The sequence below is a fragment of the Monodelphis domestica genome, chromosome 1 (genome assembly GCF_027887165.1).
Source record: "Monodelphis domestica isolate mMonDom1 chromosome 1, mMonDom1.pri, whole genome shotgun sequence".
NCBI classification, from domain to species: Eukaryota; Metazoa; Chordata; class Mammalia; order Didelphimorphia; family Didelphidae; genus Monodelphis; species Monodelphis domestica.
The window spans coordinates 375,982,703-375,998,827 of record NC_077227.1 but is presented as its reverse complement, the minus strand read 5'-3'; the positions used below and the strand labels follow the sequence as shown (position 1 = coordinate 375,998,827).

General features: G+C 38.0%; 1 long non-coding RNA gene across 2 annotated transcripts; it reads left to right on the top strand.

The window, feature by feature from the left end:
* The first annotated feature begins 1,174 nt into the window (after window positions 1-1,174).
* Window positions 1,175-10,613, top strand: LOC103094269 (uncharacterized). 2 transcript variants are annotated; one of them, XR_008915170.1, is made up of 5 exons: window positions 1,175-2,090; window positions 4,660-4,788; window positions 7,869-7,910; window positions 9,695-9,761; window positions 10,513-10,613. It is a non-coding gene; the product is annotated as an uncharacterized LOC103094269 (long non-coding RNA). The 2 variants fall into 2 exon arrangements; XR_457842.2 differs by having other exon boundaries at window positions 9,695-10,613.
* The last annotated feature ends 5,512 nt before the right edge of the window (window positions 10,614-16,125 follow it).

Genomic DNA, 16,125 nt, shown 5'->3' with positions numbered 1-16,125 from the left:
TTTTAAGAAACCCTAGTTCCTTTTAAAGTTCAGTAACATCCCCTACAAGGGTCCTTTCTCAGTCTCTCCTACCCTACCTCTGCCAAGTTGTTAATTCTCTCTCTGTCTTTCTTAATTAAAGGATCAAAGAGATGGAGATGAAAGAAACCTCTGAGGCCATCTAGTTCAACTCTTCAGGATATATCTAATACAATATCTTATGATAAGAAAATTGAAGCCCAAAGAATTTCATTGATGTTCCTGAAGTCTCTGAGTTAGTAACCATCAAAGGTTGGACTTGAATGCAAGTCCCCTGACATCAGAACCAATAATTTCTGCACTATATCACTATAGATACTTTGAATTTTTAGGTGCCTCTTAATGGAAGGTAAGTTCCTGAGAGTAGTGGTTATTTAATTTTTGTCCTTTTGGCTACAGTGCCTTGAAGTATGCATTTAATAAATATATTTTGAATTGAATTGAATTACACAAGGACCATTTCTGACCCGCTTTCATAAGTAGGTCAGAAAATTCTGAATGAATTTCAGAGGACTATGGCAAAAAATTTTGTTATGGTATGAATTGCTCATACTCATAATGAAGTTGCCATTAATTGCCAAATTGCCTTGTTTATAATGAATAGATGTCCTAAAAGCTATACCAAAGGAATAATATATGTATTGTTAATTAGAGCTAGTCATGGGTTCATCTTCAAATTTATACGGTCAATTGGTTCTCAATTACCTGCTGCAAAAATAAATTTTCTTTCAATCTTAAACTGATCTCTCAAGGATTTCAGCAAGTAAAATTCTGCATAATTTCCAAACAACTGGTTGATTTAGTAAAATCATTAAAATACATACACAGTGTTATTCTGGTATGCTGTATACCAGATGGATTGCTGACTGATGGAACCAACTGATGGTGTCATGGCAACTAACCTCTTTGATAGCATCACCTATTTTTTCTTCACTCAAGCCAACAGTGCAGCAGACTCAAACTATGCCCTTTATAAAAGACCAAATATTCAGCGTATCCTAATATTGTTTGATTTCAGGGATTCAACTATTAATTTATTTATTTGGTTATGTTGATCCTGGGTGGATTCAGTCTCAAAGTCTGTCATCCAGTGAAATTATGCAACTTGTATCTCATACAATGGGCATTAAAGTGTCTGTAAAATGGATATATTTTCCATAAATAAATCATGCTTTTTCTGCCCTTGTCTGTCCTGGTTTTCTTGCCTCCTTGCTAGCCATCACTCTATCCCAAGGTCTGTGAAAACAAACCCGTATATCAATTATCTATAACCCTCCCCTTACCTCTTCATCTTTTATTCTCTGCCTTTTTATAGCAAACAAATTTAGCCATCATTCAGACATTTTGCCTCCCAGCATTCAAATAAATCAGTGATAATTGGTTTCTCTTTCCTTTAATTTGGAATTGCAATAGTTTATTTGGTTTGTTTAGAGACAAATAGAGGTGGCCCCCATCAAGTGACAGAAAAAAGCAGGCCTTCACTGACCTTTCCTATCACTCCCCAGGTTTGTTTGCAAGGACACAGACATACAAGTGGGCACATATAATATGAGTTCCGACATCATATAAAAGGATATTTAGCCAAGAAACACGGCATGTTAGTTGTTGAAACCTTCTTTGCATTCCCTGAAACAAATGACATTATTGCAAGTATTTTCCTTCCTAAGCAGTAAATAAAAAGTCTTTTATGTTGACAATGATAATATTATATTTTTAAATCTATTTGCATTTTGGTATTCTGTGGATTTTAATGCTTCCTATAAATCTCATGGCTGAGACATATTAAGCTTCACTCAGTGAGAAACAGCCTATTTTATCACAGGCTTGGACAGCTACTGCAATCTTGTGCTACATTTTACCTGTGGGATTTTTAAGCAGCCATCAGTGGTAAACAAATTCTCCAAGAGAAATGATTTCTTTTTCTGCTTTTGTATGTGTGCATTTTGGCATGTGGATAGGAAAGAACCCAAGAAGATGTTCATTTTGCCGCATGATCAGAATGGATTTCCAGGAAGGTCACTGTTCCTGCACAAGCCCTTCAGATGTGTTTGATATGTCTCCATTGTCACCAAGTAAGCCTTGGGGTACTTTATCCATTCCTGGATTCCTGCTCTGGCAACACTGGTTAGGGCCCATGCCATTATTACAGAACTGGAAGGAGAACTGAAAAGTCTTTTGATGTCAGATGGATAAACCATGGTGATGGCTGTCTTCTTCTGGCTCTCTCAGGTGTTAGCCATGTCGCTAGTGATTGCTTTCTGGCAGTCAGGTTAGGGAGGGTCTGTAAGGAAACATTTCTCACCAGGGGCTCTTGGCATGGACTACAGGAGCATAGATTTAGAGCTGGAAAGGGAATTAAAGGTTCTCTAGTTCATCCCCTTCCCCTTACAAATAAGGAAACTAAGGCCACAGAGAGTCACCTAAGAATGACCCAAGGAACCCAAATAGTATGGGAGGCAATGTTGGATCCCAGGTCCTTGACTGCTTGATTCAGTGATCTTTTCCTGGTACCACATTGCCTCAAATGAGCTCACTCTTCATTTCAGAAGACTGGATTGTCTGATCATAGATTTATCACTAGAAGGGGCATCAGAGACCATCTGGCACACCCTTGAGGGAATTGAGACTCTGTTGTTCTATTGTTCAGTCATTTCATTCATTTCTGACTCTTTGTGCCCTCATTTGGGATTTTCTTGGCAGAGATACTGGGTGGTTTGCCATTTTCTTGTCTGGCTCATTTTATAGATGATGAAACAGAGGCAACAGAGTTAAGTGACTTGGCCAAGGCCATACAGCTAATAAGTGTCTGAGACCAAATTTGAACTTTGGTCTTCCTGATGTTAGTCTCACACTCTATCTCTACTGTACCTAACCATCTCAGAGTGGCCAAATAACTTGCCCAAAGGCATATTGATTTTCCAGATATGGTCTGAAGTAACCAATGATGGTCTGAAAGGGCCCTCCAAATGGCCAATTGTAGTAGTAGTGTTTCTTTTCTTTTCTTTTTAACCCTTACTTTCTGTCTTAGAATCAATACTAAGCATCAGTTTCAAAGCAAAAGAGAGGTAAGGATTAGGCGTTTGATGTTAACTCAGCTTGCCAGGATCACACAGGAAGTTTCTAAGGTCAGATTTGAACTCAGGTCTTCCTGACTCCAAGCCAGGTGCACTAACTACTGTGCTACCTATCTGTCCTTAGTAATAGTGCTTTTAATAGGACATGTCTGATACTCTTGTTGTATGACATGAATTACTCCTTTCTGCCCTCATTATGTTGTCTTACTATATAAGGCAGCACTGTTCCTTACCTGGCCAGCCTGTCTGTTAAATCGGAAAGGTGGGTGCTCTGCAGCACCCTGAGGATCTCCTCATTTGCAATCTAGGAGGACCTAGACTCCTGTCCAGTCTGTGTTAGGTAATGATGTCTCTCTCTTTGATTTCAAACTTTTAATGGAAAAGTTCTACTTCATAGACAGAATCTGGAAAATGCTTATTTAATTTTGTTTCAAGCTATTTATCTTTGTCCTGCTCTAAGGAAATTTCACTCAAGCTGGAGTGGTAGATAGGAGAAGGCTAATGAATGCTTTCACATTTTTATTGGACTTGTGACTTATTTGAATACTGGTTTTTCAAAGTGAGCTTTTGAGTATAACATTTGCGAATGAAATTGTCCCTTTTATTTTCAAGATAATTGAATCCCACTTTTCACTTTCCATTTTCCTCTATAAAAATCAAAATATTGTTTAGATCTTCTCAGTGGGTGGTTTAACAAAGTAGAAACTTTGGTCCCATAAAATATTGGCTGCATAATGTTGCAGAAAGAGCACTAGATTTTAAGGCAAAATACTTGGGTTCAAATGCCACTTCTGTTAGTTATTGTGGATGACACCTTTGACAAATCCCTTCCCTTCTTTGGCCCCATTTTTCTCCTCCAAAAGACAAATAGGTTGTACTTGATAATAGGGATAGGTAACATGGTGCAGTGGATAGAATGCAGGATTCATGATGTCCTCAGGTATTAGTAGTGTGATTTCTGGCCTCAGTTTCCTCATCTATAAAATAAGAGGGTAGAACTAAAGAACTCTAAGGGTTCCTCTAGCTCTAAATTTACCATCTAAAAGGAACCTTTTAGTCTTATACCCTCTATGACATTAGCATTGCTGTGATTTCAGCATTACAGCTCTGATGTTCTAGAGCCAATTGTTAAATTTTCTTTGTGAGCAACTCAGAAATCAGTAAACTACAAATCAGAGCTTGATTTTTTGTATTTTTGATTATCTAGACTTAAGAAAAGTGGTGAAGAAAAGGTTGATAAGGCAGATTAAATATAAAAGGCATGGCCTATGTTTTCAGAAAGTCAGTCGTTGACATTTACCAGTTTCCCATCATTATAGCTATCAATGACATGACATAGTATGGACCCATTCCCCTCATCCCATTGTCTATGTAATCAGAGCATGAAAACAGTTTTACATTCCAGTTGGCTTCAATGTTTTGGAATATCCAAGAAATTTCTACAAAGTACCCTGGGGTCATGGAGAGGCAGAACAAGGACAAATCAGAGGAATTTTCCATTTGCCCAGTTGCACAGACTACTCCTTGCCCTCCCTTGCAGCTGCTATCTTGGTTTGTTGTGTTCCAGGTCATAACAAAGAAAGCTGACTTCAATGCTTGACTCACAAGATAATGCTGATTTCTCAAAAAGCAGTAATGTCACCATCTGAACAAACCTATTAAATCAAAAGGGTGGCTTGGAGTTGTACATAATAAGGTGAGTACAAATAGAGTTTTAGGAGCTAGGAATCCACTCTTTAGATGCTCTAAGCCCCAACCCTATTTTGATATCGAATCCAATGAATATTGGCCATAGGAAATTTAGTTGTTATGGTCATTGACTGCTCAACCACAATGATTACTCTTTTTGCACTGCAGAGCTAGTAGGGCCAAGGTCATTTGTGTTGAATCCCTGGATGGACCAGTTAGCTTTAAACAAAAGAACAAGAAATATTATAGGATCATTGAGTTAGAACTGGAAAGTATTTCAGCCAGAGGTCATTCAGTCCAACCTCCTGATTTTCAAATGAGACAAATGAGGAACAAAGACTTTTTCTTCCTCCCTTCCTCCCTTTTCCTTCCTTCTCTCTTTTCTTCTTTTCTTCCCTCTATCCTTCCTTCCTCCCTCCCTTCCTTCCTTCCTTCCTTTCTTTCTTCCTTCACTTTCTTTCCTCCCTCCCTTTTCCTTCCTTCATTTTTTCTTTTCTTCTCTCTATCCTTCCTTCCCTTCTCCTTCCCTCCTTCCTTCCCTCCCTCCCTCCCTTCCTGCCTTCCTTTTCCCTTTTTTTAGACAAAATTCAACACAAATATAGATTGAAGAAGTAATAAACTTCTATATACTTCTATTCAGGAACATAAATAAACATAATATAGTATCTTTGTAAGTATGTATAGCATGGTTAAATTGGGCCTATCATGATGGAAATAGTGTTGAAATTTAAGTCAGGAGACCTAATTTCAAATTCTGATTCTAAAGCTTATTACTTTGAGATTTTACACAAGGCTATTTTCCTCTTAGGGCCTGTGTTTTCTTGTTAGTAAAATAAGTTATTGGAACTTGATGATCCAGAAGGTCCCTTCCCTTTTTAAGCTGAAATAATGAAAGTTTGTCCTTCCAGAACACTCTCCATTTAGTGTTTTTACATCCTTGATCTTATTTGACCCTCACAGCACCCCTATGAAGTTGATAGTATGGGTATTGTTATTGGTATTTTATGGATGAAGAAAGAAAGCTAAGATTCAGAGAAACATTGAATGACCTCCTGAAGGTCACCTAGTAAAAACCGAGGAAACTTCTATTTGATCAGGTTTGGGAAGGGCAAACCCAGGAATGTTTGTGTTTTCATATTTGGGTAGTTTCTCTGTCATGCTGTAAATCTTTGGCAATGAATGACATGAACTGAATTAGGCTTAATTAAAATTCACTCCTAATTAGGGTCATTACTTAAAATCAACTCAATGTAATGAGGCTGTGTAATCATAATTAAGTCCCAGGAATGAAATTGGAAAGCAAGCGGCACACAAGTAAAACACTAACCTAATACTAGATTGGAACAACAAATGAATCAGGAATGTAACCTATTCTGAATCACTGGAGAGCCTGTGAATGAAGCTCATAAACCCTATCATTGCAATAGAGAAGAAATAAAATAACTTGGAAAAAAGGTTTTTTTAATTTTTATAAGATGAATTGTTATACAAGAGACGAGCTATATTATTTGTATTTAACAAGGCACAAGAGGCTGTACAGAGTAGGGAAGAGAATATGTGATTTCAAGGTCAGGAAGATCTGATTTTATACATCATGATTTATTTCTGTTGCATTTGGTGGAAATGCCACTTAGAGGCAGCATATTGTGGTGGAAACAGTACTGACTATGAAGCTGAACAACATAGGTTCAAATCCTGTGACTTTGAGCAAGTCAATTAACTTCTTTAAGATACAAATTCCTCAGTGATCACGTTGAATCGTAGTCCTTCTAAGGTCTCTTCCAGATCTCTACACATGATTTATACATGACCTTCTGCATTGAAGTAGAAAGAAGACTAGACTTGGAGTCATAGATTCTAGTCCCAATTCTGCCACCAATTCATGGCGTGACTTTAGACAAGCCATTTTGACACTCACCCTCAGTTTTAATTTTCTTATCTGTAAAATAAAGAGATTAAATAATTATTATCAACTAAAATGATAATAATGATTATTAAGGTCCTTTCTAACACCATTATTTTAGGGCTACAAATATTCCCATCAAATATCTGGTAAATAAATATGACTATCATAAAAATGAGATGATCTCAGATTTGATTTGATTCTCTTCAGTTGATCTGGAGGGGTAGACCTGTGATTTTACTGGTGCAGGATTTATATCTGAATATGGTATCTACCTGCTCATAAATCTTCAGTGATTCTATATTACCTATAGGATAAAAAAAAGAAACTTTTTTCAGTTAAGCTTTGAATACTCTTTCTAACCAGTGTCCTGCCTACTTTTCCAGTCTTGTTTCATGCACTCCACAGTTCCAAATTGGCTTAACGGTTGCTCCCCAGACTCAAAATTTCATCTCATCTTGATATTTTTCCACTGGCTGCCCTTCATGTCTAGAACGTACCTCTCCTTTGTTTCTGCCTCAGCATCTTTAGCTTCCTTTGAGATTTAGCTCAGGTACCATCTTTTCGGTGGAGCCCTCTCCAGTGTTAGTAGTTGCTAATATTCTCTCCTTAAATTACTTTGTATTTGCTTATCCGTGTTCATGTAGACTGTATTTAATTTTCATGGCATATATCATATATTTGATAGATACCAAATAAAAATGTTTGATGTTAATTGACTTGAGTGTAATGCTGAAAAGTACAACCCCTCCATGCCATAGTAGACCCTTGCCTCAGTTTTGTTGGGGCTAAATAAAATCTTCCTCTGGTGACTTTCCAGTTCTGGTGACAAGCCTCTTTTCCACAGTCAGTGAAGCTAGTCCTATATGGTATTTGAATCTCTTACAGCTGGGAAGACCTGCAAGGACTATGTTTAGATAGCTTGTATAGCCTTTGAAAATACAGGTTCAGCAGTGGGGCACTCATGATAGAGCAAAAAAAAAAAAAAACCAAACAAACAAAATAGCTTAGATGTATAGAATTTACAGATGTTTTATAATACTTATATTGTTATATAATATAATGTTATTTACATAGTATTAAAGTTTGTAAAAAGCCTTGCATGAATTATCTCATTATCATTATTTGCATGCCCATGTCCCTGTGAGGTGTGGATTTAAAGTATCATTTTCCCTATTTTATAGATTCAAAAGAAGATTCGAGTCATAGAATAGCCTGATAGAGTGGTAAGAAAACTGATTCTGGATTCAAATCCAGCCTTTGACACGTAATACCTTTGTATCTTTGTATAAATTTCACATGATCCCCTGCTTCATTATTTTCTCATATGTACAATGAACAGGATGGACCAGGTGGCCCATGAGTCCCAGCCCAGCTCTAAATCTATGATCCTTAAATTGTGACTTGTGTCACATGGTGGGGGAGACGGTATTTGAACCCAAATCTTCTGATCTAGAGTCTGGTCACTTTGTTATGCCATGTTCCCTAACATGACTGTGTCATAGCATATTCTCCAGGGAAGGCAATGATAGTATTCCTAGGGGAAGTCTCTTTCTCAGCTTTGAGGACCCTTTTGGTCTTAGGATCCTATGAATAAAGATAGTTGGGGGAACACTCACTATGCAGTGCAGTCTGACCAAACATTTCTCCTTTCGTCCTTTGGTCTTTAGTCTCCCTAAGAAGTATTTTGAATGGTTCCAAATTTTTATTAACTAATTCAAAAGAGGGGCAGTCTATCACAAGCAAAGAGTATCAGATTTGTAGCCTGAAGACCCCTCCTGAGTGCGAGACCAGATTAAAATGTAATTGGCGATTTTTAACAAAATAAATAAAACTACACTCTAGCATAGGCCATGTTAGTTTGTGGGTTTCTAAATCAACTGTGGCCAGCAGGGATTCATTTCTATTTTGATGCCACTATGGAGAAGATAGAAAGTCAGGAAGTTCTGCTTCTGGTGTGATTCTGGTATTTAATTGCATCTGGTGAATAGAATGCCCACACCAAGATGAAACTGGGGAGATGCAAAGTTTAGAAAAACCTGCATCTTATCTTCTTAGAGCTTACAGTTTAGTATGGGGATAGGCCACAAATACATACAACTAAAATAATTAATAGCACTTTAGAGATTTGTTAGAAAAGGTCTTAGGAGGCAGTAAAAAGAATACTATTGGTTTTGGCTACAAAGAACCTGGATCATAATCTTGACATAGTCACTTAAATGCCTGTGTGACCCTTGGCAAGTCATAACATTTTTTGGCCTCAGTTTCCTCATCTGTAAAAGAAAGGAGCTAGACTAGGCCATTTCTGAGGTCTTTTCCAGCTCTAAAAGCTTTGCTGTCCTTTGAACTTGAATCTCTAATATTAATCAAAGTCTGAACAAAAAAGGACTTCCTTGGTGTTTTTGATTAACTGGGTCCCCATTAACAATGTTGTTTCTATCATTCTCCCATTTGGAGAAACTCAGCTTTTGATTCTCATGCTGGCTACTTTGACATTTTGGACCAGTTCTCTCCCCTATGGGTCAACCAACTGATGTTCCACTGACACTCTGTTATTCCTTACTCCCCAGAAAATTGCCTAAGCCAGATTGGAGCTCTCTCAACTCTCATTTAAAATTATGGAATTTTAGAATTGGAGTAGATAGAGGTCCATTAGTCTGACTTCCAAGTCAATACAGAAATTCCTTTTATAACATCCTTCTTGTGGTCATTTGGCCTTTGCTTCAGTATTACTAGAGGAGGAAATTCACTAACTCCCAAGGCAGTCTATTTTGTTAGACAATTCTAGGTATTTGAAAATTCCTATTTTTGTTTTGAAAGTCTGTTTTCTTGTTACTTTTGCCATCTGCTCTCTGTGAGGTTTGCTCATAGGAGACATAGTGGGAATTCTCTTAGACATCCCTTGATTGCAATTCTGGAAGCACCAGAGGCAAAACATGGTGAACTCCTTTGCAAACACCAGGAGGAGGATTAAGACTGAATGTCTGTCTCTATGATCTTTTTTCCTTAGGGAGATACCTGGAAGGCAGTGAGGTGGATTGAGTGGGAACTGATGGAGCTTCCGCGGGGACTTACAGGTTGGGAACTCTACCATACTGATCTAGAGAGTAATATTGCTCTCAAAAGTAGAATTTACAATAACCCAGGCTTTTATATACACTCTCATGCTTTCCATTAAGTCTGATTCCTATAACAGCCCTCGAACTGTCTAGGATTCTCTGGTTGTAAGACAAGAAATATAAACTAACTGGAATTCTCATGATCTTAAGTTCCACATGACTATACCTCCAATCTTTGCTTTTGACCTCAATGTCTGCTTTGTCCTCAGACACTCTGGGCCCTTGGAAGCTCTCTCAGAAGAAGCTGGTGGCTCTTCTGGAGATTCAGCTGCCCAATGGAACATATTTTTTTTCTGGGAATTCATGATCGCACACTATTACAACACAATGAACACCTCCTTCTCCCCCCACCCCTCACTTTCAACAACCTCTCTGTCCTTTAGCAAAAGAGAACGTTTGAATCTATTTACACTAAATACAGATAGCCCAACTTGATGGTTTTTGTATTTTGGGAAGCAGAGAACACTATACCACCAGCCAGTCCTAGCAGGAAACCTCCCCACTGAAGGTCACGAGGAGCTGACTTCTCGTAGGTTCTGCTCTTTTGACAAAGTTTAGCAAACACATTATCTTGGACAAAATATGTGATGTAATGTTTATGAAAGATCATCATGTCCCCTTTTGCAGGTCTGTGAGGGATATGAATGTTACCAAAACACTGTGCTAGGACTGAAATCCTCCACCCTTGACATAACCCTATCTTTTGTAGTGCCTCCTGATGTGGTTTCTGGAAGTCAAGTAAGGGTGTGAACAGATAATCCAGAGGCCACCAAATCCAGGAGGAAAATAAAGCCAATATTTCACATATGACTGGGGCTTTTCACTTTTTAAAGTATTGTCATGGTCATTAGCTCATTTGAACCTCACATTATCTGGATGAGATGATTGGGACAAAGCATTTATGACAGAAACTGAGAGAGGAAAAATGATTTGGTTCAAGGTGGGAGGAAGACAGGAATACCTTCAGCTGAGGAGAATTAGGGACACCTAATTAGGGAAGGATGTGGCAGAGGAAACTTGAAGGATGGATAAGATGTTAATAGCTAGAAATGAAAAGACGGAGAGTCTACCAAGTAGAAGGAAGGGCATATGAAAATGTGTGGAGGTGAGGGAACTTAGAGAATGCTGAGAAAATGAGAAATAATTCAGTTTGTCTGAATAGAAGGTATGTCTAAGAGAATAGTGGGAGATGAGAATGGAAAGGTGTGAAGAACCTTAAACGCTGCAGTAAACAGTATAGACTTTATACAACATTCAACAGGGTTCCTGAGTACCCACAAAATCATAGAATGGTAGGTTTGGGGGAAGTTTCAGAAGCCAATTAGTCCAACTCATGCCTAAAACAAGAGGGCCCCTTGCATACTCTTGATAAGCAAGCATTTAGCCTCCACTGGAAGATTTCTGGTGATGGTAGCCCTCATCTCAGAGCAGTCCATTCTGAGTTTGGACAGCTTTCATCGTAAGACATTTTTCCTTAGGTGGAACCTAAATCCTTTCCTTATGCAACTTCCATCTTTAATGAAAGTCCTTCCCTCTGGGATCAAGAAGAATCAGTCTAATCTAATACATCTTCTGCAAAACAGTTCTTCAAATATTGAAGGCCATTTTTGTGGTGCCTCTTATCCTCTTTTCCAGGCTAAAGATATCTAGACAACTGATAGTATCTTGGATAGCTTGGGGCATAGTGGATAATAGAGTGGTAGACTTGAGTCCAGAGGACCTGAGTTCAAATTCAGCCTCAGATACTTAATGTGATCCTGGGCAAAACACTTAACCCTGTTTGTCTCAGTTTTCCCATCTATAAAATGAGCTGGAGAAGGAAATAGCAAAACCACTCCAGTATCTTTGCCAAGAAAACTCCAAATGGGGTCATGAAGATTAAGGCATAACTGAATGACTAAACAACCACAAAATATCAAACTGATATTATATATATAGTGCAGCAGTACTATGCCCAGATCTAGAAGTCTCAAACATGCAGGTGTTCTAGTAGTGTGGATTGCAATTTATTCAAGTAGGATTCAAGACATATTCTACCACAGGAATCTGAACAATATGCTTCTTATTTTCTTGACACTGTGGATATCAATGAAGCAATGATTAACCCTGGGGCTAGTGGTTATCATTAGTTCCTTGGCAATGTCTCATTCTCACTAGACTGGACTATTTTTTTTCAAATCATACATTTCTGTGATGACATCCTTAATAATAATAATAACAATAACAATAACCACAATAACATCACTTTAAGATTTTCAAAGTGCCATTTCATTTGATCCTCACAAGTTGTAGAAAATAATTACAACTATGTTCCTGGTTTTACAAATGAGGAAGCTGAGGCTCAGGGAAGATATGTGACATGCTATTGAACACCCAGCTAGTATGCTTCAGAAGTAAGATTTGAAACCAGGTCTTCCTGATGCTGAGTGTATTACTCTATTCCTTTTACTACAGTCTCTCTTATCATTCTGCTTGTCTTTTTTCAGACTTACTGATTTTTGTCAACATCTTTCCCAAGATGTCACTCAGAACTGAACAATATGCTTTAGATGTCTTCTGACCTTTAAATGCTATTCCCTTGTTCAGGACCTGGCGCTCCTCTTTGTGTATTATAAGGTCTTAGTAGATCTCACATGCCACACTGTTGACTTGCATGTTTCTCATGTACTAAAAGCTCCAGATCTTTTTCTCAGCAACTGTCCTCTAATCATGTCTCCACCATGTCTTTCAGAACTGTTCCTTAAGATGATTAGAGAGGGTATGAGTTGACAGTTGTGGACAGATGTGAACATTTTATTGGAAGAAAAAGAAAAGTCTAGAGGAAACAGACCTATGTCAACCAATAGAAGAGTAACAATGATGGGGCAGCATCTAAGTCTTAGGCTCATTGGGAGGCCACCAAATGGCCATCCTGAGGACAAATTTCCACTTCATGGTTTTGCTAAAGGGCAACCTGGCTGCTAAAGGGCTCCCTTTCTAAACTCAGTGTAATTTAGAGTTTGCAGATGTGTTCCTGGATTCCATTCCTATACAGAAATGGCACATGGAACTCAGGGTCTGCATCTCTCTTCTAAAGCTATTATCTCCCACATACTGATGCCAAGGAAACAGGGAAGCATGGTGCTCTTGTATTATAATGCTTTTCCCAGAGTCTATGCCCATGCCATCCAAGCAGAGATCACCCAGAACAAAGCCTGAGGCAGCTGACAGAAAATGCCCCAATGAAGCTAAGCTCCAGAGATCAAGGAAGAGGGGATGTTTTTGTTGGGGTTTTTTCTGGGGGTGGGGGGTGGCATTCCTTTCTCTTTTCCCTTTCTCTTCAATAACACCTTAGGATCAACACTTGATTCTCAGCACAATGTATGCTTATTGAAAAAAAGTGGAGACATTACAGTTTGCTTTAAACAAAGGCTTCATGGCATCCCTTTGTTTTTACATCATAGTCATCTCCAAACATGCTCTCCTTGCTTCTCTTCATGACAAGCACTCTTTTATAATGAAGTTGGTTGGTTGATTGGTTTACTTGTCAATCCACTCCTCTACTGTTTCTGAAGTAAGACCCAGATTCATAATCTTGGACATTTACTGCTTGAGTAGTCTTGGGCTGGTCTCAGTTTCCTCAGCTACAAAATGAAGGAAATGGACTAGATGGAGTGTGAGGTACCTTCCAGGTCCAGATTTATGATCCTAAGATCTAAGGACTCCCATCTGACAGTATAGGAAGCATTCCACACCCACAATTTCCTACCTCTTTAAAAAGAAATGAAAAGTGAATGCTAATAATTGATTTTACATGTAACTAGGGAAATATTATTTTTGAAAGAATAACAAACAATGAAACAAAAAAGAATGACATACATTTAAAATTTTTTTCTGAAGTTATCTTTATCTTCATCTGGTCATCCTTCATCTACAATGTTCAATTTTATTTTTATTATTCTGATTATTTGATTTATTATTGTAATCTTCATGCATGTTGTTCCTAGTTCTGACTCCTTTGGGGTAAATAATTCTATGTGAATCTCCCCATATTTCTTGTAATTCTCTATTTTCATTGTTTGTCACTGCACAATAATACTCCATTCCATTCTCAGACCACAGTTTGCTTAGCCATTCCCTGACTTGGTTTCTAATCATTTGCTCAGTTTAATTTTTAGAACAACAGGTAAACCTAAAGCCCTACGGCTTCTGATGATCTCATCATAACTTTTGATTTTTTATATTTCAGAGTGTCAGTCTTATACCAAGTGGCACAGTCAATCAGTCAATAAACATTTATTAAATATCTACCTTGTTCCAGGCACATGAGCTAAAAGCCTCCGTATTGGTTTGCAAGGTTCCACTGTGATATTCTAACAGCAGAACCAACTTTGATACCCTGGCTAAGGGGGTTTCTGATTTTGTTTTTATTTTTAGTTATAACTGAGCTAACATTCCTAATTAAAGCTAAGAGAAGAAAAACTATTCCCAAAGCTGAGCTAAGCATCTTCTAACTTTTTTCTAAAAAAATATATTGATCTCTTTCTTTAAAAAATCATTTATTTCTAGAAATATCCCCATCCCTTTCCTGCAGAGTGCTCTCCTCTTGCAAGAAAGAAAGAGTAGAAATAGCTTGATGTGGAGATGGCCAAGAAGTGGCACATAGACTTGGCTCCAAACAAGATAAGATTAAAGTTCACCCATTAGAGTCTGGTGTCCCAGGGATAGAGACTAAAGATCCAATGCCGAAGGGAGTATACTATTCCATAATATTCTTATACCATAGATTGGCCAGTCACTCCCCAAAGAGTGGGTACCTACTTTGTTTCTAATGCTTTATTGCTATAAATAGCAGGGGGTACACAGCCCTAAGACTGAACAAGGAGGATCTGTGCTCTCTCTCTTAACAACTTCTCCTTTTCCTTAATTAAAAATTCATTTTATTTCTTTCCAACTATTTTGACCATATTGCTTTGCTTCTATACTAATGTATCATTTCTTGTAAGGCAAAAGCAAGAATTGTTTCAGGCACAAACCTGCTCCAAATACTATTTTTTATTAGACAAATTGAAAGTGAGCAATTCTTTTATCCAGTGGTCTTCCCACTGGGATTACAGACCTCAAGGTAGAAGGGACCATATAGATCATCTAGTCGAACCCCCTCATTTTATAGATGAAGACACTAGAGCCCAGAATGGAGAAATGATTTGCCCCGTGTCCTAAGTTGGGGTTCAGACCCAGTGCATTTGACTCTAAGTCCAACTTTTTCTCTTAGACTTATCCTACCTAAACAACACCCCACTTAATTCTTTCCTGGGATGTGGGCACTTCCTTTCTCTATTTGTATTGAAATTCATAGTAGGGCTTATCCTGAAGAAGAAGATCTTTTGAAAGACTGATGGCTGAAACAATCAACAAACATTTGTTGACTACCTATCCTGTACATCAGTGGTATTGGACCCACTCCAAAAGAACTAGCAGTCCCGAAACTGTATATAAGGATCCCTGTGGACTGTATACTGACTTAGAAAACCACACATGTTGACATATTTCTTTTCTATTGATACAATAACATTAAAAATCAGATTAGAGCTGCATTTTAACTGTTTTGAACTGAACTTGAGTGTGTTGTGGGCTACATGTAGGCCAGCAGGTTGTCCAATTGATACTTCTGCTGTGTAGTCTTGGGGAGTTTGAAGAGGCATAAGCTATGTTCTCCTATCCTAGTCATTGAAATAAGCAGATAACTAACAAGAAAACAGGGGAAGAACGAGGAAGAGACAGAGATACTCAATAGAGAGATGGCAGGACTTCAAGACAGGAAGCTCTGGGTTCAAATCCCTTCTGGAGCTTCGACAAGTCATCTAACCTCTATATGCCTCAGTCAACTCCTTAGTACTTATCTAAGTGATAGTTGTATTGCATCTGCCTTGCTGGAAGACCTTCCCAAGCCAAGAATCCTCTTCTTCTTGCCCTTTAATGAAATTACAAGTCCTTCCTTTACAAATGTATCAATATCTAGGAATAGCCATAACTATAGTCATTATAACTATGCATATATCTATATGTGTATAGTTACTTAGTATCTAAAGGTTCACCGTAATTTGGAGTGGTGTGAAAAAGTGTTAAAAAATATCTGGACCTTGAAAGATGGGTAGTTTTCAAATGGAAAGAGTAAATGACAAGCATTTGAAACCAGGAAATCCTATCCTAAGGTTGTCATGACTTACTTCTATAATAGGAGCTCCTTGACTTTAATAAAAGGGCAAAGCCAGTATTTAGCTATCAGGAGGCCTCATTCCCTGTGAAAGACACTCTATCCCTCCATTTTATGCATTAAAAA